This window comes from Triticum aestivum, chromosome 1B (assembly GCF_018294505.1).
Source record: "Triticum aestivum cultivar Chinese Spring chromosome 1B, IWGSC CS RefSeq v2.1, whole genome shotgun sequence".
In the NCBI taxonomy this organism is placed as follows: domain Eukaryota; kingdom Viridiplantae; phylum Streptophyta; class Magnoliopsida; order Poales; family Poaceae; genus Triticum; species Triticum aestivum.
The window spans coordinates 583,321,135-583,341,620 of NC_057795.1; positions in this window are offsets into that span (position 1 = coordinate 583,321,135).

Consider the following 20,486-nt stretch of genomic DNA (forward strand, 5'->3'; position numbering starts at 1 on the left):
CTATTCATGCCTTTGCCGTCCGCCGTGGCAGACGACAAAGGAGCTGATTCCTGTAGTGACTACCGTGTCATTGTCGTCTGCGCCCGCGCGAAGGAGGGGCGAATGGTGGCTGTCGCGGCGGAAGCCGGTCGCGCCCGCGCCGACCCGCAAACTGGGTGCGGACGTGGAATCTACATTCGAGACCTTGATGCCACATGGATCCTGCAATCTAAAGGAGCAATTTAGGCCAGTCAACTCTTGTGAGCCGTTGGATGCAACATGGATGGCGAGAAGGGCTTCTTCAACCTCCGAAATTGATGCACGGTTCATCTTCTCAGCCCGCCACAAGCCTAACCGTCTGCCGCCGCCGTCCCGGCCTCCCTTGAACCGCCTGCCACCGCCATGCTCCAACCACCCCGCCATACATTTAACCCCGGGCACGATCCATTTTTTTGGTGAACTGCATTCCACACCCAACACTCATAAGATAGATCATGGGCACCCTGCCACCCTAATATAGATACTGGGGTAGCTTCTCTGCCATCTTCTTCCTTCGCTCCGTCGAACTTCTTTCACAAATCGACTGACCCAAATTATACTACTAGTACGAACGTATTAAGCACAGTAGGAACACAAAGATACGAGCAGTAGTACCAACTGCAAGAAGAATAGTAGTAAGACATAGTACTAGTACTACTATACATACTAAAGAGTTCAAATAACGAGAAAGAACATGGAGTTCAAATAACAAGAAAGAACATAAACATGGTTCTGCTGGGGGCTCAACACAACACACCCCTGAAAATAAACTAAGCAACTTGTCCGCTTGACACTGCAATAGAACCAGCATGAGCGACGACACTACCACCTTACTCGGAGTCTGAGTCCATGTCCTCGACCTCGTCCTCATCCCACTTCCTCTTCCTCTTCGCCGACGCTTCTTTGCTTGAACTGGACACTGGGCTCTGCTTCTTCATCCAACCCTTGTAGATATTTAAAGAAAGGTAGGCATCCATTGCTGCATACAGGATGTGATCTTCATCTAATGTCTTTGACTCCCATGCATGATGAAACTCGTGGTGAGGTTTCTTCAGTTTAGTGTATGAAGGATCAATCATGGTTGCTGCCAGGGTTAGGATTGAATGCTGAGAGGAGGACACCAGGATTGCCTTCTGGAGATCGAAGGGCTAGCCTACAATGAGGCCTTTCCGACCCAGGACATCGTTGTCATTCCTGAAGTCTATAGTAACGAATTTCACTCTTTAGTCCTTGAGGAAGTTCTTAAAATCCTGGCACTCAACGTCGGCATGGCATATGTGGTAGACCAAGCACATGTTATGTACGCAAACCTAGATCACGGCGGGCTTCTTCTTCTCTGCCTCCTTTAGAATCTTCTCTCTTTCCAGGACTGTGGTGTACTCAACATCTAGCCCAGCGACCCACTCATCCTTTGAACTATCGAACATGCGTAGGAAGCAATCAAGGCATGCTTTCACCGTTGTGGATCCACATGTGTAGATGACAATGAACTCATCGCCGGTGATGGCTCTAACCTAGTACTCAGCGGCGACCATGGAGATTTGGGAGGCCATGGATTTTGGAGGAGGGTTAGGAGAAGTTGAACTGGTGTAATGTGAAAGGATGGGACGACTGGGAGCGAACTGTTGTAAGGTACTGTACTAGTAGAAGAAGGGGACGAGCAGGGCGTGCGAACGGCATGGGGTTGTTGGCTTGCCCGGTGGATAAACGGCTGCAAGCCTCCAAAGAGTTCTCGAGTACTATGCGGGACCCACTAGATGTCATGTCTACTAGACCCATATCGTAGGCCTGACGGTATAGCTTCTGCCTATTCGTATGCCATGCCGGCGCATGGATGTAACTGTTGGAGATATGCCCTAGAGGCAATCATGTATGATGATATTTCCTATGTGTTTATGAATGAAGATAGTCCTTGGACATTATCAATGATGTGTATCAGCAAGTATGTGACTTGTTTGTGGGACTATGCATTGTATGATGACTGTCCTAAAAGGTCCCTAGTCGAAAGGGCTGTGTGGACGCGCAGCCAACTAGACTAGCATTTGACATGGTCGACGGCTTGGTCTCACTAGCCATGGAGCATTGGATCCTAACTGGATAATATGGACTTGGAAAGGTCTGGTCGGATTCGACGTAGGCGGATCCAAGTCGAGATAATGTCCAAGTCGGACAGACCCAACTATGAGACACAGCGATATGTCATATGTGAGTCTCTAGTACAACATACGTTCTATGTCCTAAGACCGGAGCTGGCGCATGTACTCGGGATGGTGACAGACCTGCTTTGGGTCGACCAAATGGTACTCCATAACTGGGTAGTTACAAAGGGTTGGTTTCATGCTTGTCTAGACCCATGCTGCGAGACATGGTCGAGCAAGATGGGATTTGCCCCTCTAACCAGGAGAGATATACTCCGGGCCCCTTGTGTGATCCGACCAGGATAAGCATGGCCATGCGACAAGGATTATGAGATAACCCGGATAGCGGTCGGCATCACTGGAACAAGAAAGTGGTCTGGCTAGCACAAGGATGACAATCTTGCCTTGAGCCCGACAACATATATCGTGTGGCAAAGGGACCATAAGTGTGGCATGTTGTACAGGTTCGCCTAATTAGCTTTATAGTCTGCTTGGTGTTCGACATGCCTTGCTAGAGGTCGCTACCAACCGTGCAGTTTGGAGGTGATCTGAACTGCGACCAAGCCAACTTTAACCTAAGGGGCTGCGCGCTTAAGGGAAGGAACCTACGAGGTCAGATCCGAGGACAGTGGTCGGATGTGATCCGAGCTGTATTTGGATTGTGGCCGAGTAGACTTGTGGGCTTTAGGGTCTGTGCGAGGCCCAAGTGTTGATCCCGCAACGGGCGCCTATATAAAGTGGAGGTGCAGCACACTCATACAGTTGATCGCTCGGCGCTATCACTAGGGTTTGCATGTGTTGCGAATAGCCACCTCCACTCGCCGTCGGTTGTCTGATCGGACCTAGCAGTCCGCCGCACAAGGTTCCTCCTGCACGCGCGGATACCGTTAGAGGTGGTGCACTTGCGCCACTCCGGCGAACCTGTTCGTGGGATCCGATCGGCTACATGGGAGACCGGCAAGGAGGAGACGACTCCAGGAATGCGAGGCGACTACGGGAACGCGCTGCCTCAACTCTACTTCCGCTGCACGACACTGCGCATCTAGTGGTAACGATCTGTGGTCCATTCCCGTAGCATGTTCCTGGTTGTTCTGCGCATAGGAAAATTTTAATTTGCAGTCGATGCACCCTACCGTAGAACCCAGCAGTGGTATCAGAGCCTCTGCTATAGGATTTGGATTCAGATCGTATGCATATTAGATATGTCGAGGCGGCAGATGAGATCTGTTGTCATTGATAAGATCAGCTATGTGCATGGTTGATGAGATCAATTGCACATGGGCATTGATGTGGCTCTGTTTTCTGATGATCGGAGTCGATGAGGTCGTGACACAACCTACCCCTACCGGTCGGTATCCGCCATCGAGGTTAACAGTGAAACATAAATCTGAATTGGACTTGCGATGATCAATGAGATCGGACAGATCAGAAAACTCGGTGGGACCGCCGTGTGCATAGCGCCTTGTATTTCGTACACGATCACTCAAATCGGTAGAATGCGAGTAACTCTGTTTTGCAGGTGTGATGTGAATAGTATGGCTCATGTATATGTGATGCATGTGTGTAATGTATACATGGCTTGCGTGTCATGTTTGTCAGCCGACAGGAGCTGAAGTGCTGTCATTATAATGTATAATGACCTGCATGTCGACTTGTGGCTCTATGTAAAATTCATTACTAGTTGTAGTAGTTGGATAATAGAGATCAGGTTGGTGGCTTGGCGTCCTGGCGTGACAAACAAGATGGAGTTCCTAGATGGTCATCAGAGTCAGAGCCGACCTTGAAGAACATCCAGGAAGGAGCCATACTATTTCACAATATGTGTTTATTTGTGATTGTTATGCTTCCTTGTTTCTATGCATGTTAGAATGGTAGAAAGATCCCTCATGAATATCAAGTAAATTGCCATTCCCGATGTTTCACCTTCACAAGTCAAGTACGTCTAGTAGTGGGCTCATAAAACTGGGGTGCTGCTAGGTGTCCTTGAACTGAAGGGTTCGTGTCGGACACGGACATGCACTGCATCAGGTTAACTTGACAAGGCTATCAAAATGGTTTTGGGCCTTATGGCAAAGAAGGTTGGGAGTCGGGGTATAAGATACCTTCCCGACCAACAGTAGTCATATAGAGATGCGATTAGCAAGGAGTTGCTTACTAGATAGGTATGTTGGCTAGCAGTGATGCTAAAGCTCACTAGTCGCATGCGCTAGTCGGATCCTGAATCACCGTGAGTCTGCGGAGGGATGCTGACTTATGTGGGAGTATTGATGTTTAGGCTAAAATTATTCTACATAAACACATTGCTTAGTGATTGCATATTTTCTGTTGTAGATCAATGGCACCACCTGCTCAACCCAACTTTGCATTGAAATCAATTCTGGAAAAGGATAAACTAAATGGAACAAACTTTACCACCTGGTATAGAAATCTGAGAATTGTTCTCAAGCATGATAAAAAGGAACATGTTCTAGAGGATCCACTTCCAGTGGAACCTGCCGATAATGCTAATGCCACAACTAAGAATGCCTACCAGAAACTTGTTGATGAATCAACGGAGATCAGCTGTCTGAGGCTGGCTTGTATGGAGCCCGATCTGCGACAGCATTTCGAAAATGTTGAGGCTTACGATATGATCGAGAGTCTCAAGAGCATGTTTCAGACACAGGATAGGACCGAAAGGTTCAATGTATGGCGATCCTTGATGGATTGCAAGCTGAAGGAAGGTGATCCACTGAGCCCACATGTGATCAAGATGATCGGATATGTGCAAGCTTTGGATCGGTTGGGCTTCCCGCTCTTGGATGAGGTTTCTACAGATGCAGTTCTGGGTTCTCTTCCGCCCATCTATGGTACATTCATCTCGAACTATCATATGCATGGCATGGATAATAAGCTCACTTAATTGCATGGGATGCTTAAAGTGGCAGAGCAGGATATTAAGAAAGGCACACATCAAGTGTTGATGGTGCAGAAATCGGCTAAGTTCAAGAAGAGTTCGTCCAAGAAAAAGGCTAAGGCAAAGGGCACGGAGACGGTAAGCTTCGCCGCTGTGCCAAAGTCTGGACCAGACTCAAAGACCATTTGCTACCATTGCAAGGAAACTGGTCACTTGAAGAGGAACTGTAGCAAGTGGCTTGTAGAGCATGGCAAGAAGGCCGAAAATGCTTCTTCAGGCAAAGGTACACTTGTTGCATATGTTATAGATATTTATCTTGCTGACATACCTAGTAGCTCTTGGGTATTTGATACCGGATCGGTTGTTCATATTTGCAACTCGATGCAGGGGCTGGTAAGAACTAGGCGTGTGGCACAAGGGGAGATTGACATCAGGGTCGGCAACAAAGCAAGAGTTTCTGCGTTGGAGGTCGACACGATGTAGCTCCAGCTTCCTTCCGAATTTATTATGGCATTGAATAATTGTTACTACATTCCTGCACTTAGTCGGAACATTATTTCTGCCTCATGTTTGATGAGTTAAGGTTATGAATTCAATTTAAAGGACAATGGTTGTTTGATATTTTTGAATGGTATGTTCCACGGCTATGCACCCATTGTTGATGGACTATTTATTTTGAATCTGGAAGCGAAACCTATCTATAATATGAATGTCAAGAGGCATAAGCCTAATGAGATAAATCCGACATACTTCTGGCATTGCCGGCTTGGACACATTAGTCTGAAACGCATGAAGACGCTCCATGATGATGGGCTCCTAACTTCATCCGACTTTGAGTCGTTCGAGACATGTGAATCATGCTTGCTTGGGAAGATGACTAAGTCTCCTTTCGCAAAGAGTTGTGAGAGGGTGTCTGAGCTGTTGGAACTTATACATAGTGATGTGTGTGGTCCGATGAGCACAACTGCCAGAGGCAGCTATCAGTACTTCGTGACTTTTACCGATGACTTGAGTAGATATGGATATATCTATTTGATGAGGCACAAGTTGGAAACTTTTGAAAAGTTCAAAGAGTTTCAGAACGAGGTTGAGAATCAACTTGGCAAGACTATAAAGCTTCTGCGGTTTGATCGTGGAGGTGAGTACATGAGCCAGGAGTTTGATGATCATCTGAAAAGTCGAGGTATTGTACCTCAACTCACACCTACGAGTATGCCACAGAGAATGGTATGTCAGAATAGAGGAATAGGACCTTGTTGGACATGGTCTGGTCTATGATGAGCAAATCGGATTTACCCTTGCCATTGTTGGGATACGCTCTAGAATTGCAGCTTTCACACTTAACAGGGTACCATCAAAATTCATAGACAAGACACCACATGAGATGTGGACCGAGAAGAGTCCCAGTTTGTCTTTTCTAAAGATTTGGGGTTGTGAAGCATTTGTGAAGCGACTTATGTCAGACAAGCTTACACCCAAGTCGTATAAATGCATATTCGTGGGATATCCAAGGGGAACCTTGGGATATAGCTTCTACAATCGGGAAGAGAACAAAGTGTTTGTTGCTCGGAATGGGGTTTTCATTGAGAAAGAGTTTCTCAGTCGGGAGGTCAGTGGGAGGACGGTCTGACTCGAAGAAATTCGAGGACCACTTGGGGACGGCTCAGCTGGTGATGAGATCATACCAGAGTCAGTCAGGGAACCCATAGTGGAAGCGGCACCGGAACCATGGAGGTCGGAAAGATTGCGTAGAGTGCATGATGTATTGTTGCTAGAAAGCGACGAGGCAGCCATGTACGCGGAAGCGATGGTGAGCCTAGATTCTGAGGTATGGCTGGAGGCCATGAGATCCGATTTAAATTCCATGGACGAGAATCAAGTCTGGGACTTGGTTGATCCGCCGCCTGGCGTAAATGCCAATGGTTGCAAATGGGTCTTTAAGAAGAAAACCGATGTGGATGGAAATGTTCATATCCACAAAGCTCGGCTTGTCGCTAAGTGTTATGGAAAAGTTCAAGGAATTGACTACAAAGAGACTTACTCGCCGGTAGCGATGCTGAAGTTGGTGAGGATCGTACTAGCTATAGCTGCATATTTCGATTATGAGATATCGCAGATGGATGTCAAGACGGCTTTCCTTCATGGAAATTTAACCGAGGACGTGTATATGATACAACTCGAGGGTTTTGTCGATCTGACTAGCGCTAGTAAGGTATACAAGCTCAAGAGATCCATTTATGGGTTGAGGCAATCATCTCAGAGCTGGAACATTCATTTCGATGAGGTCATCACTGGTCTCGGTTTCATGAAAAGTGAAGAGGACACTTGTTTATACAAGAAGTTAAGCGGGAGCTCGATAGTGTTTTTGATCTTGTATGTGGATGACATATTATTGATCGGGAATGATGTTTCGTTGTTAAACTTGGTCAAGGAATCATTGAATGGCAAGTTTTCGATGAAGGACCTTGGTGAGGCAGTCCATACTTTAGGCATTAAGATCTATAGAGATAGATCGAGGAGGCTGCTCAGCTTGAGCCAGAGCACGTACATAGATAAAGTGTTGAAGCGGTTCAACATGAGTGAGGCAAAGAAAGGGTTCTTGCCACTCTCACATGGTATAAGGCTAAGCGAGACTCAGAGTCCTTCAACATCTGATGAGCGAAACATGATGAGTAGGATCCGGTATGCCTCGACAATCGGATCCATCATGTATGCCTTGATATGTACAAGGCCTGATGTTGCTTTTGCAATAAGCCTAACAAGCATATACTAGGCCAACCCAGGTGAGAGTCACTGGGCAGCGGTAAAGACTATTTTGAAGTACCTGAAAAGGACTAAAGAGATGTTCCTAGTTTATGGAGGTGAGGAAGAGCTCGTCGTAAGGGGTTATGTTGATGCTAGTTTCCAAACCGATAGAGATGATTGTCGATCACAGTCCGGATTCGTGTATGTCATGAACGGAGGAGCAGTGAGCTGGATGAGTTCCAAGCAAGATACGGTGGCCGATTCTACCACAGAAGACGAATACATTGCGGCTTGTGAAGCTACAAAGGAAGGTGTTTGGATCCGGCATTTTCTGGATGATCTTGGTATTTTCCCAGCCTCGGTAAAACTGTTGGACCTTTATTGTGATAATTCTGGTGCCATCGCACAAGCCAAGGAGCCGAGGAATCACCACAACGTCACACACATAGATTAGAAATATCACCTGATATGAAAGATCGTAAAGAATGGTGATGTAGACTTATGCAAAATTCACACGGATGCAAATGTTTGAGATCCGCTGAATAAGCCACTTCCACAACCCAAGGATGAGGGGCATGTTAGAGCTATGGGCATTCAATGTCTATTTGATTGACTCTAGTCCAAGTGGGAGACTGTTGGAGATATGCCCTAGAGGCAATCATGTATGATGATATTTCCTATGTGTTTATGAATAAAGATAGTCCTTGGACATTATCAATGATGTGTATCAGCAATTACTAACTTGTTTGTGGGACTATGAATTGTATGATGACTGTCCTAAAAGGTCCCTAGTCAAAAGGGCTATGTGGACGCACAGCCAACTAGACTAGCATATGACACGGTCGATGGCTTGGTCTCACTAGCCATGGAGCATTGGATGCTAACTGGATAATATGGACTTGGAAAGGTCTGGTCGAATTCGACGTAGTCGGATCCGAGCCGAGATAAGGTCCATGTCGGACAGACCCAACAATGAGACGCAACGATATGTGATCTGTGAGTCTCTAGTAGAACATATGTTTTATGTCCTAAGACCTGAGCTGGTGCATGTACTCGGGATGGTGACAGACCTACTTTGGGCTGACCACATGCTACTCCATAACAGGGTAGTTACAAAGGTAGGTTTCAGGCTTGTCCAGACCCATGCTGCGAGACATGGTCGAGCAAGATGGGATTTGCCCCTCCGATCAGGAGAGATATACACTAGGTCCCTCGTGTGATCCGACTAGGATAAGCATGGCCATGCGACAAGGATTATGAGATAATCCGGATAGTGGTCGGCATCACTAGAACGAGAAAGAGGTCGGGCTAGCATAAGGATGACGATCTCGCCTTGATCCCAACAACATATATCGTGTGGCAAAGGGAAGAGAAGTGTGGCATGTTGTATAGGTTCGCCTAACCAGCTTCATAGTCTGTTTGGTGTTCGACATGCCTTACTAGAGGCCGCTACCAACCGTGCAGTTTGGAGGTGATCTGATTTGCGACCAAGCCAACTTGAACCTAAGGGGTCGCCCGCTTAAGGGAAGGAACCTATGAGATCGGATCTAAGGACACTGGTCGGATGTGATCTGAGCTGTATTCGGATTGTGGCCGAGTAGAATTGTGGGCTTTAGGGTCCGTGCGAGGCCCAAGTGTTGAGCCCGTGACTGATGCCTATATAAAGTGGAGGTGCTGCACACTCATGCGGTTGGTCGCTTCGGCGCTGTCACTAGGGTTTGGATGTGTTGCGAATAGCCACCTCCACTCGCTGCCAGTTGTGTGATCAGACCTAGCAGTCCACGGAACGACGTTCCTCCTGCACGCTCGGATACCGTTAGAGGCGGTGCACTTGCGCCGCTCTGGCGAACCTGTTCGCGGGATCCGATCGGCTACGTGGGAGATCGGCAAGGAGGAGACGACTCCAGGAATGCAAGGCGACTACGGGAATGCGCTGCCTCAACTCTACTTCCGCTGCACGGCACTGCGCGTCTAGTGGTAACGATCTGTGATCCATTCCCATAGCATTTTCCTTGTTGTTCTACGCATAGGAAAATTTTATTTTGCAGTCGGCGCACCCTACCATAGAACCCAACAGTAACCTCACTTAATTCCGTCAACCGTCGCGCCTCCCACGACCTTCGCCTCCCTCGTGCGGTCGCGCCCTTTGAGACTTCAACCGACTATAAATGAGAATTTTTTTTGCCTACTCCGCATGCATGATACTCCCTCTGGTCCTTTTTACTTCCGTTAACCATTTGCAAAGTGTTTGACAAAATTTATACTAAAAATATCAATATCTACAATACTGATTATAATGAGTATAAGAACTATGTTTTATAATGAGTATAAAAATATTGATTAGACATTGTGGATGCTGATACATTTTTCTATAAGTTTGGTCAAAGTAGAGGTACATTGACTACATACAAAACTTAAATGCACAATGCAGACTAGTTCCTCCATCCAGGTGCGTGCCATGTCCTATCTAGTCATCACAACAAGGTTAGCTAATAGAGTACTACTACCTTCCTTCTAGTTTAAAGGTTCGATTCAAAAATTTCACCTACTCTTAGCAAGATAGAGGCGGTGGAATAGTTTTTGTAGAGGCGGTGGCATAGTTTTTGTAGTCTGCAAAAGTACTCAACTAATGCTGTCGTTATTCACAAAAAAATGTGTTTACCAATGCATTATCGCATTGCGTGCATACATGAACACTAATTACTCTAACCCCCCTCTCTTCTTTAATTCTTTGCCACATCAACATGTTTACTATTCCTGTGTGCATGATACCAGCTAAGATACCACCATTATGGCCAGCCTTAATCATCGTATGAAATAATTTAGTGCACCTTGAAATATGAACTAATGTGGGGCGTGTATGTTTTTAATGACTTGAGACTATACCTAGCCTGGCATGCAAGATGACTTACTATGCACCATTCCCCATACCTGCAGGAAGCCCATTCGTCTCCAAATCTTTTCCTCTCCATGTGTGAAAAAAATATGCCTGCTAGACTCTCCTTCTCCCTCCGGCGGTCCCACCACTCCACCCCGTGTGAATTTTTTTTGCATGCATGACTCCCCCCCCCGCGCTCGTCCAATCCGTTGTGAGCAGCAATATTTCCACCCCTTCCCTCCCTCGTAATTTACTCCAAACAATATGGCCACCTAGCTGTTAAGTTAATCATGCAACATATCTTATGGGATGCTGCTTCAGTTACTTAACTGCAGGTGCATTGGGTCACTGACATTTGGGCCCAACAGGGGTCTGGCCCACATGTCAGTGATGCAACTGGACCTGCAGTTAAGTCAGTGCAGCTCAGTCCATATCTTACATAGGTGTGCCATTGCTCGCTATAAATACTACTCCTCCCACGGCATTCAGAAGAACGCTCACGTTCATCGCTATATCTTCCCCCTCCCTCTCACGTCGACCACCATGGCATCGCCCCTCCCAAGCCCTAGGGGCCCCTCGCTGCACCGCACGGACAGTCATGCGTTGCCATTCCATTTCTCGCTGCCACTAGTCGGAGAGGACGCGTCGATGTTCCACTCCTCGCCGTGACGCGTCGAGGTGGACGCGTCAGCATTCCCAATCTCGCCAGCACATGCGTCGGAGGACACGTCGGCTCCCTGCTACGAGGAGAATGCCATGTCGCCCGCCGAGCCCCCCCAGCCTTGAGGAGCTTTGGAAAGAAATGGATGTCACCTTGTGGGAGGCTTTGCCTCCGATAGAGCACGCCAAAATAGAGGCGGAGAAGAAGGCCGAGGAAGAGAAGCGCGCCGCGGGGAAACCTGCCTGGCAGGTCTATGTTGCGTCCGAGAGAGTCAGGAAATTGGCTCTTTGGAAAAAGGCTCGTGCGAGGGCCATGAGGGTGGCGGAGGAAGCCCGTGCCAAAGCCCTGAGTGCAGTCGGGCCCAAGAGCCTCATCTATGCTTGGCGGTACATGGACCGGGTGCATGCTTCCAGCGAGGAGGAGTACCTATTGGCGCCGGATCACCACACCGGTGAGATCGCGCTCACCCATCGGCAAGACGCCAATCAGCACCTCGCGAGTTGCGAGGCTGAGGAAGAGGCATTGTGTCGACGCGCTGGGAAACGGCCGCGCACCAGGGCACTCATGGCGCGCCGCAAGCGCTCCTGCGAGCGTCGTGGCTTTTAGTAGGAGTATAATTTAGTTTCGTAAGGCGATCTCATTAGTTTTGGGACGCAAATGATAAATCCCGAACGTTCAGGAATTATTAGCGTCCTTAATTAAGTATGTAAAAGGGAAAGTTTGGAAACCTTGTGTATCCGTACGCATTTTGTAAGTATGTTCATATAGCACAAACTTTACGAGAAGGCCAATTTGGCTCCCGGGCTCAGCTGCACCCGCGCTGACGAAAAAAAATCAAAACAAATACTAGAAAAATTCAAAAAATTCCAATTTTTTGTGTGGTAGATAATTTGATGCGTGAGGTTCTCTAAAAAATTCAACTTGTTTGGACATTTGAGCATCTCTCGGCAAAAAAGACAAAATCGGGGTCTGGAAAATAGTTTACTGTTCACAAACTGTTTTGACCCAATTTGTCTTTTTTGCCGAGAGCTGCTCAAATGGCCAAATGTGTTGAAATTTTCAGCGGTCCTCACACAACAAATTACCTACTACACAAAAAAATTGGATTTTTTTTGATTTTTTAGTATTTTTTTGAATTTTTTTTCTGAGCGGGAGCATCTGAGCCTGGGCTCAGATGTGGATTTTCGAAACTTTGCTATATACTATCGCACTACACGTCTCTCTCTCTCTATATGCTTGCATACTGTGCTACTCCCTCCGTCCAGGTGAATAAGTCATCTTTGGTTGTGCAGCATGACCAAGAAGGAGGGAAGACTTATACATCTAGACGGAGGGAGTACTACTATTACTTATGTACGTGCAAATGCATGTTTTAACATTACGATGCGGTTTTTGTAAAAGTAGAAAAATAACACTAGTCAAGCTTGTGAAATGATTCAATGCAAAACAAATGCAAAAATGCTCGTTTGATTGTTTACTTTTAGCTTCCTTCTTTGTGGTTATTTCTCTGCCGTACTTTGTACGGAGTATCTCACTGGTCGGAAAGGCATGCAAATTCCCAAACCGCTTCCTACACTCTGTATCGAATATTTTGCCTAACAAGTTGTGCCATGCAATTGGAATTCCAACTTGAGAACTAATACTAGTAGGAGTACCAGGGGCCATTTGTTTAGGCTTCTAGATTAGTAATCCCATTACTACTACCTCCATCCTGGTTTATTGGTCCCCATTGTAATCTGTGTCAAATTTTTTGATCATAAATTTAACTAATGAAATATTTGTGCATGTCACATGCACTAACATTTTATCAGTTAAATATTTGGTCAAAATTTAGCACAAATTACAATGGTGACGGATAAACCAGGACAGAGGTACTAGTAGTAGTTTAGAAGCCCAAATAAATGAGTGAGACACCTTAATGTTACTCTCCACTATGACTAGTCTTATGGGAAAAGCTGGGGAAGAGACGGCTTATTTTTTAAGCCGCCAAAAGAACTCGCCCTAGGAGTAGTAGCTAGGGATACTAGGAGTAGTAGCTAGGTATCGAGTGTGCGAGGTGAACCGGAGAAAGTAAATGCAAAGAGATGAAATGCAAAAAGGTGGAGGGATGTGATGGTTGCTTGTCCGTTTATTTTACCAGGCCACTTATTACTGGCAGTGGTTGGGTTTTGTGATATGACGGCTTTACTGCTGTGCCACAAGTGGGGTGAGACTCTCGTGCAATGCCGCCCTCTACACTAGTACTACATCGGTCGTGATTTATTAGTCCTCCATGGAATTTGACTGAAGATTTAACTGACAAAATGTTAGTGCATGTCAACAAAAACTATATCGTTGGATTTGTATTTGAACATAGTTTTCAATGATATAATTTTAGGTGACATGCATCAGCATTTATCGTACTATATATAATGTTAGTTAAATTTTTGGTCGTACTAATCTATGGTAAGGTGCCCGTGCGTTGCACGGAAGAGTGAAATACATTAATCGGGGAGTTGTTTATTTTGACAAAGGATGTGGGGGTCATCTCATGTGTAACGGGTATCAATAGGTTTCTTCGGATATTATTTCATCTCTAGATCTCACAAACATCTAGGTGAAATAGATAAAAAAAGTATCTTTTGCAAACAAAAGCGTTCAACTGTTCAACCTGTATCAAAAGCTTGTGAAGAAATAACACGTATTGTGCTTTGCAAAAAATGATCTTTAAGAATTAGCTTTTGAGTATCGATTGTTATACATGTTGGCTACAAATGACATGTCACTTTCTTATAGTCAACAGTTGGCTATATTATTAAGTATTAACCATGCCCTTATACACGTAGACGGAGGGATTAAATCATGATGACTTGGAAGGGGGAAGAGGAGATGTAAGAAATGGTTCATCGTAAGTCTTTCACCAGTACTATAGTAAAAATTCATACATGGAAGATTCTAGACTAAATCATAAATGGATACACTTTTATTCATGCGCGATACTCCAATAGAGAAAGATCATGCATGGAAGTCTCCACATGCTTAGACATCGGATTACATTGAGCGAAGACTAATGATCAACATTTAAATTGGTAATGCATATGTCCAGGTGAACCTCCTTGGAGTCCCCGTGCACCATGTTGGGGGGTAAATCATACCATGCGTCTTCCATGTCCACATCGGTGGGAAGGTCCCAGCTCTGCAAAGTCCTAGTCAGCATGATGGAGTCGGTGTCGCCGCCCACGTACCTCTGAGCGGTAGTAACAGTGAACATGCACTGGTACATCGGCCTCGTGTCAGTGTCAGCGTCAGCGGCGTCCCCCCCTGACGCGCACTACAGAGATGGGGCGGCGGCCTGCGCGGGCCTCGCCGGTGCCCACGATCAAGAGGAAGACGCTACCGTCCTCCTTCGAGACTAGCAGGCGGCGGTGATCCTCCAGCGACTCCGGCACTATGAACGGGTAGCATGTCTCGTACTTGATGTTCTTCGCCAAGGGCCAGTAGTGACCGCCGCATGCATCCGTGAGGTGATGCATGATGTACGTCGGCGAGCCCCAAAACATCATTGGGCACTCATAGCAGTAGACGAAGGGCTCCTTGAAGGCATCGACCAGGCCATCCATGAAATGGGAGTGGCTATAGAGAAAGTTGCATTGGTTGAATATATGAGCAAGTTACTACGAGATTTAATCCGAATAAGCACAAAATAAATCATGACGGCTATAACAGAGATTAAACTAATCATGTGGACTAGCATAGTAGGTGAACAGATAGAATCTAGGATACAGAGTAGAAACATGAATTCTACCATGATTTCGAACGGGAAGGACAGAAACACATACGGTGCAGCGGGAGCAGCACCGTTGGCATTGAGGTTGTCGCCCATGTCGTTGAGGAAGATGTTGCCAAGGTCAGGGAAGAAGTCATCGTCGGTGAAGTCATCGCTGCCATCAGTCGCGAGAGTGTGCTCCCCAAATTTCAACAGCGACCGTCGAATGGAGCGTAGGAGGGAGTGGCTGTAGGGGACGTTGCGGCCACAGAATGGAGCGCAGGAGTAGCACACGAAGCAGTAGATGGTGCTCTTCCCTAAGTCTATATCTCTACTCTTATCTCTATATGTACTACTCTTCTTTGTTTTTATAACAAATTGAATAGTACTGCACCGTTCGCTACATGCCCGGCTGAACAAGCCTCCTCGCCTCCATCATCACCAACTGAGTCTTTTGTAGGAGTGGGAGTAGAGAAAAAACCGAGTTGGTGATGATGGTGTGCCGTGCAATGCACGGGCATCTTGCTAATTTTTTTGCGTATAATTCCAAACACCACAGAGACACGGTCTTTGACCATTTTACAACTATGTTAGTATCATTGTTAGTGGTCAGCCGGTGCAAGTTATAGCCCGGGGTGTTTTAATCTTTTTTTATTAATGATATCTGGCGATTGTTTGCCACGAGCTCAATCCTGGCGAATCCCACGTAATTGTTAGATTTCCATCCGACGGTGGCCTATTTTTAAGCCATAGTATTTGACAAAACCGCCACCCTTACACATGTACTGTAACTGCGTCGCGGGAGTTTGCAACTGCCATGTCTCCCAATGAACATTTCCTGGGGATTGGAGTTAGCACCGATGGCGGTTCGTAGTTGTTCCATGCTCGGGCATTGAAGTTTGTAACTATTTTAGATTAGAATATACTACTCCTCCGGTGCTAGTAGTAGAGCAGAGTCCTACTCCACTACTACTCTACTCAAGCAGGTTAGGGCATAGTAGTAGGTACTGTAGGGAGTACCAGTACTGTGATCACTCAAGCAAGTTGTCTGGCATCGATATGACCCTATGTTGCTGGTATGTGTCTCGTAAGTCAAGCAGCATGCTATAGTCATCATCACCTGTCCACTTCCCGCAGCACATATTCACTTCTCCATCTTTGTCCGCACATAATCTCATCCAATCTTCCATCCCCGCTAAGGCGCCTCCCCCCTCGTCCGAAACCCAAGCACTAACAATGGCAGAACCGAGCAGCGTCCGCCGAAAGAGTGGCTGGAATTCGCTCCCCACAAAGGTAATCAAGCTCATTGTTCCGCCTGTGGACAATCTCAGTACCATGCCGCTCACCGCATGCTCGTCGGGGTTGTACCATTTATTCAAAGCCCTCAGGCCGGAGCTTTTTAAGCCAGCTCCTTGCTGGCTGATGCTGCCTGATCTTCAGAAACGGCATGTCACGCACCATAACGATCGTAGGGTGGCGATCATCAACCCCCTTGACTGCGATCCGATCCCCGTCACCCTCAACTACAATAATGGTATGTAATAGGTTGGCATGAACATGTCTTGGATGGTGCTCATCGACGGTCGCGACAGCTGGATGCTCGTCGAGGTCTACACCCGGCGATTGATCCCCCTTCCTTTGATTAACACTGCACTGCTTTGGCACCGCGGCCTAGAATACTCGGAATCTTACGGTAGCCAACATGATACCAAGTTTGATTTGCTCAAGGTTGTAATCTTCCAAGTGCCCACAAGATCTGCAAATTATAAAGACTTCAGGCTAATTGCGTTCTTCAACCATGGTCTCGCCTATCTCACAGGTCACTGCGGTAAGAGGATAAATCTGCACGTCTATCGCAAGATCATACATCCTCCATGGTTCTCTGATGCCATTAAACACAAGGGCTCCATTTACGCTGTCGACTCCTTCTATGGCTGGACGTATTGCTGGCCTACTCCAGTCATCGCTACAAACGGCTGTTACACTAGTATGCTACTTTCCTATGATATCATGATGGCTTTCTTATATTACTGTCAACATTTACTGAAAAAATATTCATGCTCATAACATGATGTTCTTAAGATTGACTACATTAAGAGCCCTTTTTTATTTGACTCCAACTTGATATGATGTTGTAGGCCGCCTGGTGTCCCAACCCTTCCTAATCCCAGAACCTTTCAAAGAAAAGCGGCATGGCAGTTGCAGGTGGTTCCTGGCTCAATCAGACGATGGCAAACGATTGATGATCGTTTGCACATACCAGACGTGTTGTTTCACGGAATACAATCACAGTCGCTGCAAGGTCTTTGAGCAGGATCCCAGCTTCTCTGGGCCTTTAGGAATTTTTGACTGGAGGCTGGTAAGTAGCCTTGGTACATGCTCTCTGTTTCTTGGACTGAATTATCCGATTAACCAGGAGATAACCGACGGCAAGGATCATGATGGCAGTGCGGTTTCATTCATGAGGCAAAATTGTGTGTACACAGCGTACCATGCATCTCTGCATGCACCATACCCTGATATGTGCCACCATGCTCTGCAGCCCAAAGTAGGAGAGAGGGTCGCAAGTATCAGACTTCGACCTGCTGGCTGGAGTTTCCCCCGTCAGGCACCCATCTGGTTCAAGTCGTCAACCAATCTCCATACCTTAATAAATAGTAATGTCTAACTGAGCCAGCTAGTTATATGCATACACTTGGTGTAGTAGGATCTTTATTTATTTTGATGCATACACTTGTTCTTTTTTGGTAGCCCTTTTGTAATGATGGCTGCTGTTTGGTTTGGAAGAGAGAGTTGTGTCTTTACTCTTCTGGCCTGCTTACTGCTTCTGTTGCACCCCCAGCCCTGGTTGTTATTGCTGCTGTTTTCAATGTACAATCAGTAGTATATTTCGTCTGTTGGTTAAATAAATGTGTTGTTAGAACGACAAACACAATGTTTTGGAAGTCGTTGCACGGTCCGATCCATTAGTGCCCCCTATCGTACGTAGCACATACTATTTCTGGCATGAAACACATTTTCCACTTGTTGATAACATGCAACCCACTGATGAAGGCTCAATAGAGGAGCCAATAATTAACTGGAAGGGAGGCTCTCACATGAATCCGTCCCAGGTACATGCTCATGGACTCCTAAACATAAATAAGTAAATAAATAAATAGAGCTAAATGATCATGCACCAGTTCTTTAAATTCACGATTTAACAGGAGGATATTATTTCCTACGATAGTGTCGCTACATTCAGACGATATTATTCTTAGGCAAAGATAGCGACCAGTCTTCTTTCTCCCAGCATTTTCCTCCTGCAACCAGCAGACCCATGCAAATCATAGTAACGTTGTAAATAGTTCCGGTCCATTTTTATTTTTCAATAAGAATGTCCAACCCAGCCCATCACATTGGCGACAGGACTTTATCCTTCGCCTTGGTGCGTTCGCCACGGCACCTCCGTCCGGCCCTGTCAACATAGTGAATCGGGAGAGGACTGTAATTGTGAGTATGACAGTACGGACCCACTAGGTCCACTCCCGAACAGAAGCAAGCACCTCTTTTACAACTCAGATGCACCCCTTGTTTTTTACACTAATCCAGCCTGCTGATATCTGGGACCCACATCATTTTCAACATGTAGTCTATTAACAACAGAATTGCACAACTTTTTTTTGAGTAGTAATTCGGAGGAGCAGGCTATAAACTGGGTTGTGCGGTCTCTATGGCCCATCTAACAACATGACCAGCCCAACAGTTTTTTCTTTGGGAAAATAGGTAACCTAGTATTTCTTTTTGAAGAATACCCAAGCTAGGCCTATTTGTTTTCTCAGACTTACCGAGCTGCAAATCTTTCAAGATGAGGAGGGATGCATTCCGGCCTGGCCAAAGAGTATGGTCAATGTTTGTTAAACGTAATATCAAAGGTGTTGAAAATTCCAAAAAAATTATAGCAAATGGGATATTAGTTTCTTTTTTTTTGTTCTTCACTCATATTTTATACTCCCTCCATCCCAAAATTCTTGTCTTAGATTAGTCTAGATACGGATGTATCTAATACCAAAACGTGACTTGATACATCCGTATTTAGACAAATCTAAGACAAGAATTTTGGGACGGAGGGAATATTTCATTGGATTTAACATGACATAGTACTAATTTATTTTTAAATTTGGTTTAGTATGGCTACTAATTTTTGGATTAAGAATATTTTGTTCCCCTAGCAAAAACTTTGCGAATTTTAAAAATTTCGCACATATTTAGTTCAATTTTTTTAACCCTGGTACTGACCAGAAAATGGACAACAATTCTAAAAATGGAAAATGGGCTGCAATAAATTCCATATGAATTAGAAAATGAGTAAAAATTATAAAAATAATAGCAAATGGATTGTACACGCAATAGATTTCAAGGCTGAGTTGTTTACGCAAGGCTTTGTCAGCCAACACACGATTCTAGCAGTAGTGACTATTGGATGTCCATCCAACGGCCGACGTGCTTCTTCAATCTCTGATCTTCCTGCTCCAGCCACCTAAACTAGCACCGGCAGGACTGCCTGCTCCCTCCTCTTGTGGCCCGCTATGATGCCGCGCATGCTTCACCGACCCACTTTACTCCCTCCCATGGCCTAGCCGCACGCAATCAACTACCTCCTTATTACGCGAAAAAAATGATTCCTCCCACAGACATCTGGGGCGCACCGGTTGGGAGGCTGACCTGTGGGCCTACTAAGTTGATGTGTACGCATGGCTTGTTGCTGCTCTTCTTGCACCAGCCGCCCAAACCAGCGCCGACGAGACCACCTGCTCCTACCTCCAGTGGCTGGCTGTGCTGCCGTTGAGGCCTCACCGCCCCCTACTACTCCCACCGCTAGACAGGCCCTATGGCGACGGCAGCCTCACACCGCAGTCGAACCAGTGAACCCTCATACTCCTCTCCGCGTGGGCATCCACTGCCGCGTCTTCCCCGGCTCCGCGTCGTCCCCTTCCTAGGCCTCGCCCTCTTCCACCGCCCTGGTGCTCTCCTCGTGGCATGGTCAATGTGGTCAAGGAACGACTTCCATTGGAAGAGTACTATATGTGGAGAGGCTGACAGCTGGGTCCACGGTCACAGCTTGGAAGTGCCTCCTTATTACGTGGAAAATAAAGATTCCTCCACCTGACAGCGGGGACCCACCGGACGGGCCACTGTATTTCATGAAAAAACGTTTACCCCTTGACTGTTGGGACCCACCAGCTACATCTCCGGACGCAAGGAAGTGCGTCCATATTACGGGAAAAATGATTCGCCCCCTGATTGCTTTGACCCACCAGCTACATTTTCGCATGCAAGGAAGTGCCTGACAGTCGGGACCCACCTGGTCAAAGCATACATAGTGTTGTCATTCTGGTCGCGAATTTGTACGTATATACTGGTCG